The following is a 13,646-nucleotide window of genomic DNA, read 5'->3' as shown; positions in this document are numbered from 1 at the left end:
ATTGGATAAGGCCCACCCTCATTAGGAAAGGTCATCTTCTTTACTCACAGTCTCTGCTTTAAATGTTAATCACATCTAGAAAACACCTTCACTGCAACACGTAGGCTGGTGCTGATCAAACAGCTGAGCACCATAGCCTAGCCAAGGTGACACACACATTAACCATCACAATCACATTACCATTAAGAGTGGTTTTATTTTAATAATAGCCTGAAGTTTATGGTTGAATACATCCTCAGAAACAGAGGCAGGGAATGTCACCCTTTGTGTACAAAAGGGAAAATAAAGGAAATGGTACTACGTTTGCTTGCATTTGCATATGGAAAATCAGGAAGGAGTCACACAGAGTTCATGGAAGTGGAAACCTGACAGAGGAGGTCACCAGACAGGCAGCTCCAAGGGAAGGAAGCCACTCACTCAGAGCTTGCTTTGACTTACGAGCCACATGAGTGGTTCCTGTTGAATAAAAAGCAAAATGTCAAAAGGGGTTGAATTCTAAGTAAATCCCTAGTTAAAACAACAGAACAAATTTTGTTGTGAACTGCTGCCCCAGGGAACCCAGCACACCCTATTTCTACTTTCTCCATGGGAAGATTTGCCCACCTAACAATTCAAATCTATCCTAAGGAAAACAAAACAGAGCCAAAATTAAAAAGCAGACAAAATATTGGGAGTTGAGATTTTCATCAATCCTTAGGGAGTGACGGCAGCATCCAGGAATCACCAAGTGGCTACACTCACCCTTTGGGCTCTGGAGGGTCCCAAGGCCCAACCAGGCCTGTGAGAGGAGCCGCAGCAGCAGCCGCAGCCTAGGGGATCTGCATCCGTTTTCACGCCCTGGTCTCTGGCCTGTGACGGAACTGTAGTTGTTTTAAGAACTGGGATAGTGAGCACAGAACAAGCATGCCACCCAACTCCACGGTGCTGAGTGTCTGCATTTATCCAAAGGGGCCCTTTTGATCTTACTGTTTGATGACTTTTCTTTCACCCACCAAACATCTATGTGTGGGCTGATCTTTCCACACCAATATTATAATGAGGAACTTTCCGGATGACTAATAACTCAAGACATGTTTTTCAAGGTGTGCTTTACATTTCACTCTAAGTGTGCACCGCGGGAAGGATATTCAATTCTGTTCCAGTTATTACCGCGGAATAACAGGCACAAACTTAGTGGTACAAAATAGCCCATGCTCACAGATTCTGTGGGGTAGAGATGGCATTAGGAGTGGTTATAGAGGACGTGACCTCTTCTCCATGATGCTTGGGCCTCAGCTGGTAAGACTCCAATGCCTGGGGCTGGAATCTTCTAGAAGCTGCTCTCCTGCATGAGGCTGGGTTCCTTGGGACCATGCACCAGAGAACCTGCATGCAGCCTTTCCCATGCCTCCAGCTTCTCACAGCATGACCCAGACAGAAAGCTTCCAAAGACTATGATTTCCAGGTCCCTACGTAAAAGCTACATGGCCTCCTTTGACTTGGGGAGCCATGTGTCACCACAGCTAAGCCAGATCTAAGGGAAGGGCTTTAGTCTCCCTTACTCTTGTGGGAAGGGAAGGGAAGGCCCATATTGTAGAAGAGCTCGTGAGATGGGAGATGTTGACATCAGCTTTGGAAAATGCGAGCTTCCCCAGAATCTGACCATGGTGACGTGGGAAGGGACTTAGGACCCTCCCTTTCTCCTTTTACACATTCTGAGGCTCTGAGTAGGAGTTGGAACCTGGGTTTCCAGACCCCCCACCCCTGCCCAGAGCTGCTTCTACCAGACCACACACAATTCCATTTACATTTCAAAGAAAAGTTGCTTTGTGTTTCTCTTCACGTGTTTTTTTTTTCTTTCTGCCTTCTGTGTTCTCTAGATCAAATGAAGAAAGCCCATTTATTATTTATTCCAGGTATGTCCTAGATGCATACAATTTCTTCCCAGTGATTATTTAAGATAAAAATGAAGATTGGGTTTTATCTTTTAAATGAGAGTCAAACAAGCACCCTGGCTTGTTGACAGAGAGGTCAGTGCCATACCGTGCATTGCTTCTGCAATCTCCTTAATCTCTTCTTTCGTGGGTGCATTTAGTGAATCCACCTGGCCCTGATTAACTGGGCTATGTAAAGACAGGCCCTTCATATGGAGTCAGACATTGAAAGATATTCAGTGTTTTAACATTGAGTGGGGAGGCAGGGAAACAATGGGGGAATTCTCTTATAGTAATGATCCATTTTAGGTCACCTTTCACCATTGGACTACATGAGTTGGGATATAGGCTGCATGGCTATAGCAAAGGCCTAAAAATACAGTGGCAGAAATACATTTATTTCCTTCAAATACAAGACGACAAACGCAAACAGCCTGGGCCAGTGTGACCACTCTGCCACTTTCAACACATGGCTTCTATTTCTGGGTTCCAGGCAACTACTCCAATTTCCTAGGTTGAGGGGTGAGGGGGAAGAAGTAGTGGACATTTCCCTTTTTTCCTAAGGCACACATCACTTCCTTCCTCATCTCATTGGCCCAAACTTGGTCACATGGACATATCTAGCAGCAAAGGAGTCTGGGAAATGCAGTCTCTAGATGAAAGTCTAGGCATGCAATTAAAATTCTGAGGGTTTCTATTCCTAAAAGGAAGAAAAGATGAATGGATGTTGGGAACAGTTGGCTATCTCTGTCCTGCACTAATACATTGATCTTCTTGGTTTCCCATGCAGAAGCAGAGATCATGGGAATTGCTATGGGGTAGCACTTGTTATGGACCAGGGATACGGGTTGCCATAGCAACCACACTAACTGGTTGGTGCCACCCACAATGTTATCTTTTCTTCTCTACCCTTTGCATAAGTGATGTCTCTAAATGAGCAAGACTGTAAGAAACAAATGCTGTGGACTGAATGTCCACTGTTTCTTGGTCATTGGTTCTTCATAATAGTCTGTTAGTCTTTAGAGCCAGATACAACTGGGTTCAAATCCCATCTCTGCCAATAGCTATGTGGGGGCCTCAGTTTCTTCACCTAAAAATTAGATACCCTATTACTTGCTGCCTAGGGTTAACATGTGGGTTGAGTGAAAGAATGTAGGTGAAGCACAGTGCCTGGCACTTAATAGAAACTCAGAAAAGGGTCCTAACCATTACCATTACCAGGAAGGACATACTCTATAAGAGCCTGGTTTGCCAGTCTAATCAAGAGATTTGTGTCAATTGTGGCAAAGGAGACCCTGGGGACCTCCAGAAGCCTCCTGTGCTGACTCTCCAGTGCTTACTGGGTCCGCCTCTAGGGCCAGCCTCACCCACCACATTGGCTTGAAGTGGAACTGGAAAGTCTGAGTCAATTCATTCTTCCAATGCTGCCCCAAAGAGGGTACAGACTTTCCACCAAGCCCTACCTCACTTGACTTTGGCCTTCCTAGCTTAGGCTGAGCCTCTTGGGAACACAGCAGCCAGCACCTGGCTTCCGCTTGCAGTTAGACACCCAGAGATGAGCCGGGGGAGTTCAGAACACCTTCTCCCTGTGAGCCATGTGGTGGCATGCTTGACTATTGCGATGTTGGCTAGACACTCTGGCTTTGTAGGAGTCTGGGATTTGGGGGTTATCTTCTTCAGGTCCACATGGCCCTGGTTTAGAATCTGGGGTCCCCCAGCCGGGATTCCCATCTTTCAGAAACACCTCAGCCAGCTTAAGGCATCTGCTCCAATGGTCTCCATGACAACCCTGAAGAGCCTGCAGTGAGCAGCCAGCAGAGCTTGCCAGCCAGGAGGCTCATCCCGCTAATTGGATAATGTATATGAAAGAGCTGATCACACCTGGCACCTGAATCAAAGGGTGAACTCACCAGACATGAATCATGCCAGCCTGTTAAGTAGGTACAAGCGTTTTTATTCCTGGCCATAGGAGCAGCCTTGCTTGTAATTAACCATCATCCCTAATATCTGTCTAATGCCCATAACACCCCCGAGAGGAGTTTTGTCATTCTTATTTTGTAAATGAGTAAGAGACAGAACTTAATCAGAACTCAAGGATTCTTATTTCTTGGGCTGTTTAAGCTGGAGTAAATGTTTGTTTTTTACTAACCATCATGATGTCAACATTGCCTTTAAAAAACAGGGAATAGAAGAAGAAAAGGAAAAAAGGAGGGAGGGAGAAAGGGAGAAGGAAAAAAGGAAAGAGAAAATGGTGATTAGATGGTGTGGTGTGGAATCAACATAAGGTTACCAAGTGTGTATGATTTCACAGATGTTAAATACCATGACTACTACTATTAACTACTCCTGCCACATCACCACATCTGCAGAATCTAAGACAAGAATGTGAGAAAAAACAATGACAGTCCTAAAGGACAATTGGCAACTTGGATCACCATCCCCCCAGGGTCCCCATTTTCCTAATTTCCACTTAGACTAGTTACAACTTGAGCATTCTCACACATAGAAATCAAAGGGCCAGGCCTCAGCACCAGGCTGCACCCAGCATAGCCAGCCTCCCTTCTTGCTTCATTACAGTGGGCTTGCATTTGCCTCCAAGGATGTCCAGGGCTCTGGAAACCAAACCTTCCAGCCTTTGGACTTTTTCAGCTACAAAATATGGATCAAGTATGAACTAGTAACAACCCATTAAAATATATGTATATGGTTTGGAAAAGATAATGTATTTTAAAGTGAAAGCAAAGACTTAGCACTGAGTAAAAGTTAAATATTTTTGTTCGATTCAGTCTGAAAATAGAAAAACAGAAAGTGGTGTCTAAGAGTTTATGGGCATGAAGGAAATCAAGCTTGGGCAAAACAATCTTCAGTGAAATTTTATAGCTGACTCACAAATCCTTACAAGGCAGAGGGTGTTAGTATTCGGGACACGAGGCAGCGCTATTAATTGTGCTATTATGCACCTGGTGAAATTTTAGGAAGGTAAATATGTGAAAGAGGACTACTGAGCCTGAGCTTTGCATTAAGGGATAACACTGCTCTTCATTCCGGGAGGGCAGATGTCTTGATCCTGGCTTTATGATGGCATGACACACACATCCCTCAACACCTGACTCACTTCGTTGGCCCTGCTGATGTCCACAGGCAGCCACATGTGATGGCCTCAGTGCTGAGTGGAGAAACGCCTGCGGCTTTGGGAAGGACTTGCTGCAGCCTGCTCCCACCCCAGCCAGCCTCCTTCTAGCCCCATTGTTCTCGACACATAAGAGGCCCGGCAAGTCTCAACCCGGGTGTAAAGCGGCATCCCTTACCCTACAAATACAGAAGTCATTTTTTTCTAGTAGCTAAGAAAGGCCTGGTGCTGCATTACAAGAGTTCATTCACATAAACAGTGAATGCTAGAAATCGAATTACACTTGGATGTTTTCTTGGGGGATTCTGTTATTTGTTTGATTGTCCGCATATATTTTGATGGGAAAGATGGTCCTATGTTCACTCAGACCTACACAAAATAACAATAGCTGCCATGTATTAAGTACCTGCTATGGGACAGGTGGCTTATATGCATTTTTTATTCATGGTTACTTTAGTCAGTAAAGAATGAAAGCCAGGTGTGGTGGCTCATGCATATAATCCTAGTATGTTGGGAGGCCAAGGTAGGAAGATCACCTGAGGTTGGGAGTTTGAGACCAGCCTGACCAACATGGAAAGGTGAGGAAACTGAGGCACAGCCAGACAACCTGCCACAGGGATGGCAGAGCAGGTGGGCGACAGCCCAGGCTACCTCCATCTTATGACAATTCTTCAAGAAGACGGGCATGGAAAATGCAAAATTATCTGCAGAAATATTGCAGTCTTGCTCAGAAGAGGAGGAGGAAGATAAGCAGCGGAGTCCCTTCAAATGCTCTGGTGCCCATGGCCAATCTAAACCACTCTGGGCCTGCTTCAAAGGCCTCCAGAGAGGCTGACGGCCAGCAGGCCCCACTGTGGGTCAGCTCCAGCCCAGCTCCTTCCAGCACTTTCCTCATCAGGAGGGTGAAGAGCTGGCTGAGAAGGGTGGCCAAAGAAACAATCACACAATGGCTGCCCCACAGTGTGGACATATGTGCCCTCTAACTGAGCTGATCAAATCAACTCTGAGAATGCAGCTAGTTTTTTAAAAGTGGTTGAATCTAGTTAATGGGTGATTAAATATTGGCTTTCAAAGTAATCAATATTTATGGTTTAGTCCCATATCCAGATTTACGTAGGCAGGCTCGGGATTCAAAGTGCTCAGAAGGCGCTGACATCGGATGTTGTAAAGGGGAATAGAGTGGGAATAGGATTCCGCATCCTCTGAGGTGTGATGGAAGAAATGATACACCAAGCAGCTGTCCTCGCCTTTGGCTGTGCTGCAGTCACCGTGAGGCTGTGAGATTCCACACACCTGGCTGCACCCAGACCCATTCAGCCCGCAGATCCAAGACAGATGGCACCCCGGCACCCGTGTTCTTAATCCCCAAGGGTGGCACTCCTTCACAAGGCTGGGGATCCTGGTGTACTGTCTTACAGGTGCAAGCATAGCTGAGAGTCCTGGCCACGCCTGTCATTCAGGCAGAAAGGCTCTGCTACCAAGAATCAGAAATCAAGTTCTTTCGTAGTTAAAAAAGAAAAAAGAAAAGCAGAAGTAGCATCACCAACAAGGCTAGTTTCTACCCCCCACCTACAGCAACTGTGAAACTGTCTCACCAGAAAAATATGAAAAACTGACAGCCAGAAACCTTTTTACCCCTTTTGTTTCATGAACAGTAGAAAGCTTATGACCCATAGGAAAAAAGAAACTGGAACCAGTAGCAGAAAGGGAGCTGGGGTGTGGTCTCCAAGCTCTGGAGGGGCCGAGCAGGACACAAAGCTGCATTACTCATGAGCCCACCCGGGAACTGTGGCTCCCACTGTTCGGAGGGCTTGTCTCTGGGCAACCAGGTCCTCCTTTAACTGAACACATGTAGGCCACTTGTCTGAGCACAGGGGTAGCTAGACCTCAAAAAGTCTCATAAGCAAATGAAAATTATAGGGGTAAGAAATGAGAAAGGAAGAATCACATTTCACACAACTGCTATAGAAATGCCAAGCCAGGAGAACGGCGTGAACCCGGGAGGTGGAGCTTGCCGTGAGCCAAGATCATGCTACTGCACTCCAGCATGGGCAACAGAGGAAGATTCCGTCTCAAAAAAAATAAAAAGAAAGAAAGAAATGCCAAGCAAGTTGTCTGCCTAAGCACGTGGCACATTTTTCAGTAAATGGACAGACACAACCTTACACCCCCAGCCCCCGCCCTGTTCCAGGGAAGTGCTTGACTCTGTCCCCACTTCAATAAACAGATCATTCTACGTCTTCAGATGGGCATGGAAAAATCCCTTTAGGAAGTCAGCTATCAAATGAAAGTAGCAGTGTGCATTCTCCTTTCATTTCTTATCTTTTCTTTTCTTTTTTTTTTTTTAGATAGTCTTGCTCTGTCGCCAACGCTGGAGTGCGTGACACAATCTTGGCTCACTGCAACCTCTGCCTCCAGGGCTCAAGTGACCCTCCCACCTCAACCTCTCGAGTAGCTAGGACTATGGGCACATGCCACCACCCTCAGCTACTTTTCAGTTTTTTTGTTTGTTTTTTGTTTTTTTAAGAGATGGAGTCTCTCTCTGTCACCCAGGCTAGTGTGCAGTGAGACCATCTCAGCTCAATGCAACCTCTGCCTCCCGGGTTCTAGCAATTCTCCGGCCTCAGCCTCCCAAGTAGCTGGGATTACAGGTGCATGCCACCACACCTGGCTAATTTTTTGTATTTTAGTAGAGACGGGGTTTCACCATATTGCCCAGGCTGGTCTCAAACTCCTGAGCTCAGGAAATCCATCCACCTCTGCCTCCCAAAGTGCTAGGATTGCAGGCATGAGCCACCGCACCTGGCCTAATTTTCATATTTTTAGTAGAGACAAGGTTTCACCATGTTGGCCAGGCTGGTCTCAAACTCTTGACCTCAGGTGATCCGCCCACCTCTGCTCCCAAAGTGATGGGATTATAGGCTTGAGCCACCACTCCCAGCCCTCCTTTTATTTTTAGAAGTAAGCCTGCACTTACTCTTATAGCTAGAGGCGTTTTCTCTGCAAATAATTTAAAAACAAAACCAAAAATATCTCTGGTAAAAACATAAAACTTTTATCTCATTTTACTCCTTAGTATTTGAACTAGTTAATGGCCAGATCAGTTGATCCTTCTAGTCTTTTCCTTATCTATACCTATAAAGAAATAATGCATCTAATTCTAACATTCCTAACCTGGGGTCCATGGATCTCCCAAAAGTCCATAGATGGAATTTGGGGGAGGACTATATGAGCATAGATGGGGAAAAATAAACTTTTCTTTTCATCATCTCTAACAGAAATTTAGTATTAACTTTGACTAGGAATGTAGGCAAGAAACAACAGTGGGGTTAGCAGTGCTTGCAATGTTGTTGCCATAGAACTCCAGTCATCTTCATGGTACACTGCAGTTGTTGCAAACACAGATATGGTTGGGTTTCTTCCGACATACCATGTGTGTCATACACATTTTTTAATATTGTTGTGAGTTTTTTCTAGGCTTTACACCACCAAAGGTTCCCATTGCTCAAAAAGGTAGGAATCAGTCAAGCTACAAGAGATCAGAAACACGGCTGAATTAGGCAGCAAATATGTTTGCATTTCTGGAAACACCAGTTATGATGGAGCTTGTAGGGTGCAGTATATTTTTCAAAGTATTTTAGACTTCATTCTCATCACAAATCTTCCAGGGAGCAAGGTAAACACAGGGCAGGTTTTATTCCTTCTCAGTGCTCTAAAGCACAGAGAGGTTTGGTGATCTGACCAAGGTCACACAGCTGCTGATCAGCGAAGGTTTGTCACCTTTACCCATGTTCTCTCAGCTGACATTTATCCCTCTCCTAGGTGAAGGTGAGAGGGGCTGTGTCCTTCTGTCTTTCTGTCTTTCATCTGCTCCCTTAATGGGAATCCAATCTTCTATTAAGTGCCTTGGATTGACAGATCCATCATTTATTCAGTCCTCTAACCTGCACACCTGCCAGCCTGTCTTGCACCATCACAGCCTTGTGGCTTTTCTGGGAGAACCACAGCAGCTCATTTCACAAATGTAGCTGTGGAGTGGGCACCACTAAAAAGGGTGAGTGTGCCAATGAGGCAATGCCCAAAGGGGAAAGACTCAGCTGCTCGGGAAACAGGCTGGCCAAATGGGAGCGAAGAGAGATGAGAGACAGGGACCGGCAGCCACAGCCAGGAGACAGAGAGCAGAGTGAGAAGAGGAAGACGCAGACAGGCCGTGGGGAGCAGGAATGAGAGAATGCGGGAGGGGGGAAAAGAATGCAGGAGAGGCAGCAGACAGTGAACTGAGGCCCTGAGAGCAGGGCCTGGCCTGGGGATTGCCTCAACTTGATGTATCTCTGGAGTAAACATCTTGCATCACAATCACAAATCCCACACATTTGTCAATGGTTCTTTCTATTTTCAGAGCAATTGTCTTCCTGCGTCTTCTTGCAACAGGCTCCAGGACCGGGGAGACCTAGGCTCAAATCCTGCCCACAGTCTCTAAGCCGCAGGGCCTGAGCCCCTCCACCTGGCTTCCCCATCTGCAAAGCCTCAGTCCCTCATACAACTAAGGGCTGTGTGAGGGATGGAAGGAGCATCAGTCCCTCAAGAGCACCCAGCTGCTTCGCTCCCTTATTCTGCACAGGTGCGACCTTCTCAGCCTTCTCTGAGCAACATGCTGAATTTGCGCCTTCTCTTACCATGACTCCCTCTCCCTTCACTGTTTTTCAGAGCATGTGACACCATCTGATGTCCTACATAGTAAACTCACTTATCTGTGTATTGAGAGGTGCCCATTCCCTACCCCTGAAGTTTGAGCTCCCAAGAGCAGAGATCTCGTCTTGCACTCCCCACTGCGTCCCTGCCCTGGGACCCGCCTGGCTCATGGCCCCTGCTAACCAGCATGTGTTAAAGGAACTGATTAATGAATGCAGAGCATGGGGTGTACAGTGAACAGTTGCTGGTGCATTTGAAGGTTACAGACTCCAATGTCATCTGCGATTCCTGCTCTCAACATCAAACTTGGCTCCAGACAGACGAGGGAGCTTCCGGCCGCAGCTTGCTTTCTTCATTTTGGTGGCCGGAACCCGCAGGGAATCTGAAAATCGGCCCCATCAGACAGGCCAGGGCCAGCCTGGATGAAGTGATGTTCTTGGGGGTGAACTCAGAGATCTGCCTGCACCTCTCCAGGCTCCGAGCTGTGTGCTATCATCCTGTTGCTGGCAGGTCACACTGGGCAGACATTTTTTTACGCAACCATTTTTGTGGTGGGCTCTCCTGCCTGGTATCTGGGACATCTGCCGGAAATCAGGCTCTGTCTGTGGGATTCCGCAGCCATCTCAGCTGGCGTCCTGCTGCCGTTGACTGAAGCCACAGCCTGGGCCTGCATCTCAGGCGAAGGGATAAAAAAGGCAGCGTGGCATGGGCCATCAATCAACCCTGGGGTTTCCATCCAAGGTGAATCTCATGCAAAAATAAAATCAAAACCCCAGATCTAAAATATCCTCAGGGGGAGGCGCACAGGAACTCTGCCTGTGGTGGGCCAGGCCGGGACCGCAGCATCTGGGATTCCTAATTATAGGAGAACCCGGGCTCAAATGCGTCCCATGTGAGCTGAGACATGCCTGCCTGCCAGGGTCTAACTGTCGCCTGCCGCGGGCTTCCCCGCAGCAACCAGACAGAAACAGACTTCCCTGCGCCCCAACGAGCTCTCACTCACACCTGTAACGTGGTTTCTACCTTTCTCTTACAGATCAATTTCAGATTTCAAGTCAATTAGCACCCTACCTCTATTCTTTGATAAAGCCCATTTGACCTAAATAACATTTCTTTTTTAAGTTCTCAGGGCTGGTAAAAAAACATTTTCACTAATATCCTTGAGGAAAAAAAAAATTTATTGGCAAATGTGTTGGGAAAGTCACATTTCTTTTCCACCTCTTCTGCCCAAGGAGCCTCCTTTGTCTCTTCCTTTCACATTTTCTAGACCAAGGATGTGACCAGTGGACAGTGGGAGCCACTGGAGGTGTCAAAACAGAGCAGTGAAGCCCCCAAGAGGGCTTCTAAAGGAGCAAGGATGCTGCGGGCCTGCTGGAGTGCCACAGAGGGAGGAAGAGCTCTCATTTATTTTGGGGACTCCTGAAGATTGAGACGATGGTGGGAACATTGATCTGGAGGGTGAGAGTTGACACCAAAGTAGGATAAAAACTCTCTAAGGAAGTGGAGGTTGAAAAACATTGTATCAAAATGGCCAATTACACTCACTCACTTAATTGCGCGCATCCCCAGACTCTCTGAGATAACAAGAGTTACTTACAAAAAATAAATCCATAAAAAGCAGCAGAAAGTGAAAAACAGGACCATCAGGAAGCCAGGAAACAACAGCAATTCCTGTCGAATAGAAAGGAGAAAAGAACCACGTTGCTGAAGAAACAAGACACAAGAGCAGCCTAAACATCCAGGGGCGGGGGAGGAAGGGGAGGGCAGAGCAGCGACCCTAAGAGCAAGGCGATGGAGCAGGGAGTCGTAGCTGGGTGAACTAGCCAGGGTTCTCCAGAGGAACAGAACCAATAGGAGATACCTCCTGTTGGAGATGGGGGATAGGTTTTTATAAATCTCATATTATAAGAATTGGCTTGCATGATTATGGAGGCCAAGAAATCCCACAATCTCCCTCCTAGAGGCTGGAGAACCAGGAAAGCCAGCATTAGAGTTCAGTGGTGGGATTCAGTTCAAGTCCAAAGGCCTGAGAACCAGGGGAACCAATGGTGTCAGCTTCAGTCCAAGTCCAAGAGCACAAGAACCAGTAGCACCAGGGCCTGAGGGCAGGAGAAGATGGATGTTCCAGCTCAAGAAGCCCTTCCTCTGCCTTTTCGTCCTACTCAGGCTCTCTATGGATTGGATAAGGCTGGCCCACCTTGGTGAAGATATCCTCTTTACTTAATCTACCAATTCACATGTAAATCTCTTCCCAAAACACTTTCAGACACACCTATAAATAATGTTTACCAGGTATTTGAGCATCTGTTAGCCCAGTCAAGTTGACACATAACATTACTCATCACATCAGGGTGGCTGGTCCAAGCAGTGGTGCCTTCTGCCCCAGCCTGCTGGGCTGAGTGATAGGTGAAACAGAGATTCCCACCCCAGGCTCCAGAGGAGAACAGGGTCAGAGCACAGCAGAGCAGGAGGGCTCACCTAGGAGGGCTCCCCTAGAAGGTAAGCCCCCAGTTCACCTCACCCACCCAAACAGCATTTCCACAACCACCAGAGGCCCATTCCTGAGATCCCAACTCTCCTTGGGAGAAGAGCAGGGACTGTCAAACAAGCTGTTGAAAACTGAGGATAATTACTGCACATCGGAGAAAATGACATTAAGAAAAAGATGTATCAATCCAGTAGACAAGCAAAGAAAAAAATACCCAAGAATGGAATTGACGAAAAGCAAAATATTTTAAAATTAGCCTCATCAATATCCTCAGAGAAGATTCAAGAGGGTATTTTATGGTCATCCCTTGGTACCCAGGTGGGACTGGTTGGTTAACAGACCCCGCAGGTGCCAAAATCTTCAGATGCTCAAGTCTCTGATATAAAATGTTATTGCTCTTGCATATAGCCTAGGCACATCCTTCTGTGTACTTTAAATCCCCTCTAAAACACTAATAATACCTCATACAATGTAAATGCTATATGAAGTTGTCAGACTGTATTTTTAAAATTTTGTATTATTTTTTATTGTCGTGAGTTTATTTTTTATTTTTTTCAAACATTTCCAATCATGGTTGGTTGAATCCATAGATTTGGAACCCATGGATATGAAGGGCCAACTGTATACATAAAATTCTAACAGGTCTTAACCCCCATGGGTGAAGTACCTGTGCTCTGTTCAGCGGCCACCTCCCTCCACTTATAGAACCCCCAGGATACATACACCTACAAGTGTGAGGCCAAGCAGCCCTATCTCACCATAGGAGGAGCTGTGGGTCCAGCAGAGGGCTCCTTTCCCTGCTGTCCCCCTTAGATCTGGACCTTTCTCTAGATATTCAAACATACTGGACAAATAGGGCAAGCAAGATCTCCTGCTACCAAGATGTACATGGTCCAGCACGTAGTCCAGATTTATGTGGCCTGTCGATGCACACACTAACCCTTGCTACTGTTAGCAGCAGCAAGAGCACTGACTCTTCCTTAAGCATGATATTCTGGAAAAATCTATGTGATGCCTGCTCTGATCTGGCCATGTGACAGTCTGGCAGTGTCCCCTGCATCTGTCCTGCATTCCCGGCTTTACTCTTGTCAGTGGGACATCTCGATCAGCCTGCAAGATAGCACTCCCATCACCCTACAAGGAAACCTCACCCTTATTTACATCACCCTCATTGCCCTACTTCTCTGCACCCATTTATGGCGGGGCAGGGAGGAACACCCAAAAGTGAGTCCTGCTGTCCTCACCATCCATTTCCTGTTTTCTCTCGACCAGACTTCCACCACGTTCTCACCTCCATCACCCACTAAGATTGCTGTGGTAGGTAATGTTGATGGCACAGTGTCAAATCCAGTGCTGGGCATGGTGAGTCACTGTTCTTCCCTGAGTGCTCCTTCCCAGGCCCTTTCCTGGAGGCTCCCTCGCC

The sequence above is a fragment of the Pongo abelii genome, chromosome 13, assembly GCF_028885655.2.
Source record: "Pongo abelii isolate AG06213 chromosome 13, NHGRI_mPonAbe1-v2.0_pri, whole genome shotgun sequence".
NCBI lineage: Eukaryota > Metazoa > Chordata > Mammalia > Primates > Hominidae > Pongo > Pongo abelii.
The sequence above is the reverse complement of the archived record's forward strand: the minus strand, read 5'-3'. Positions refer to the sequence as shown.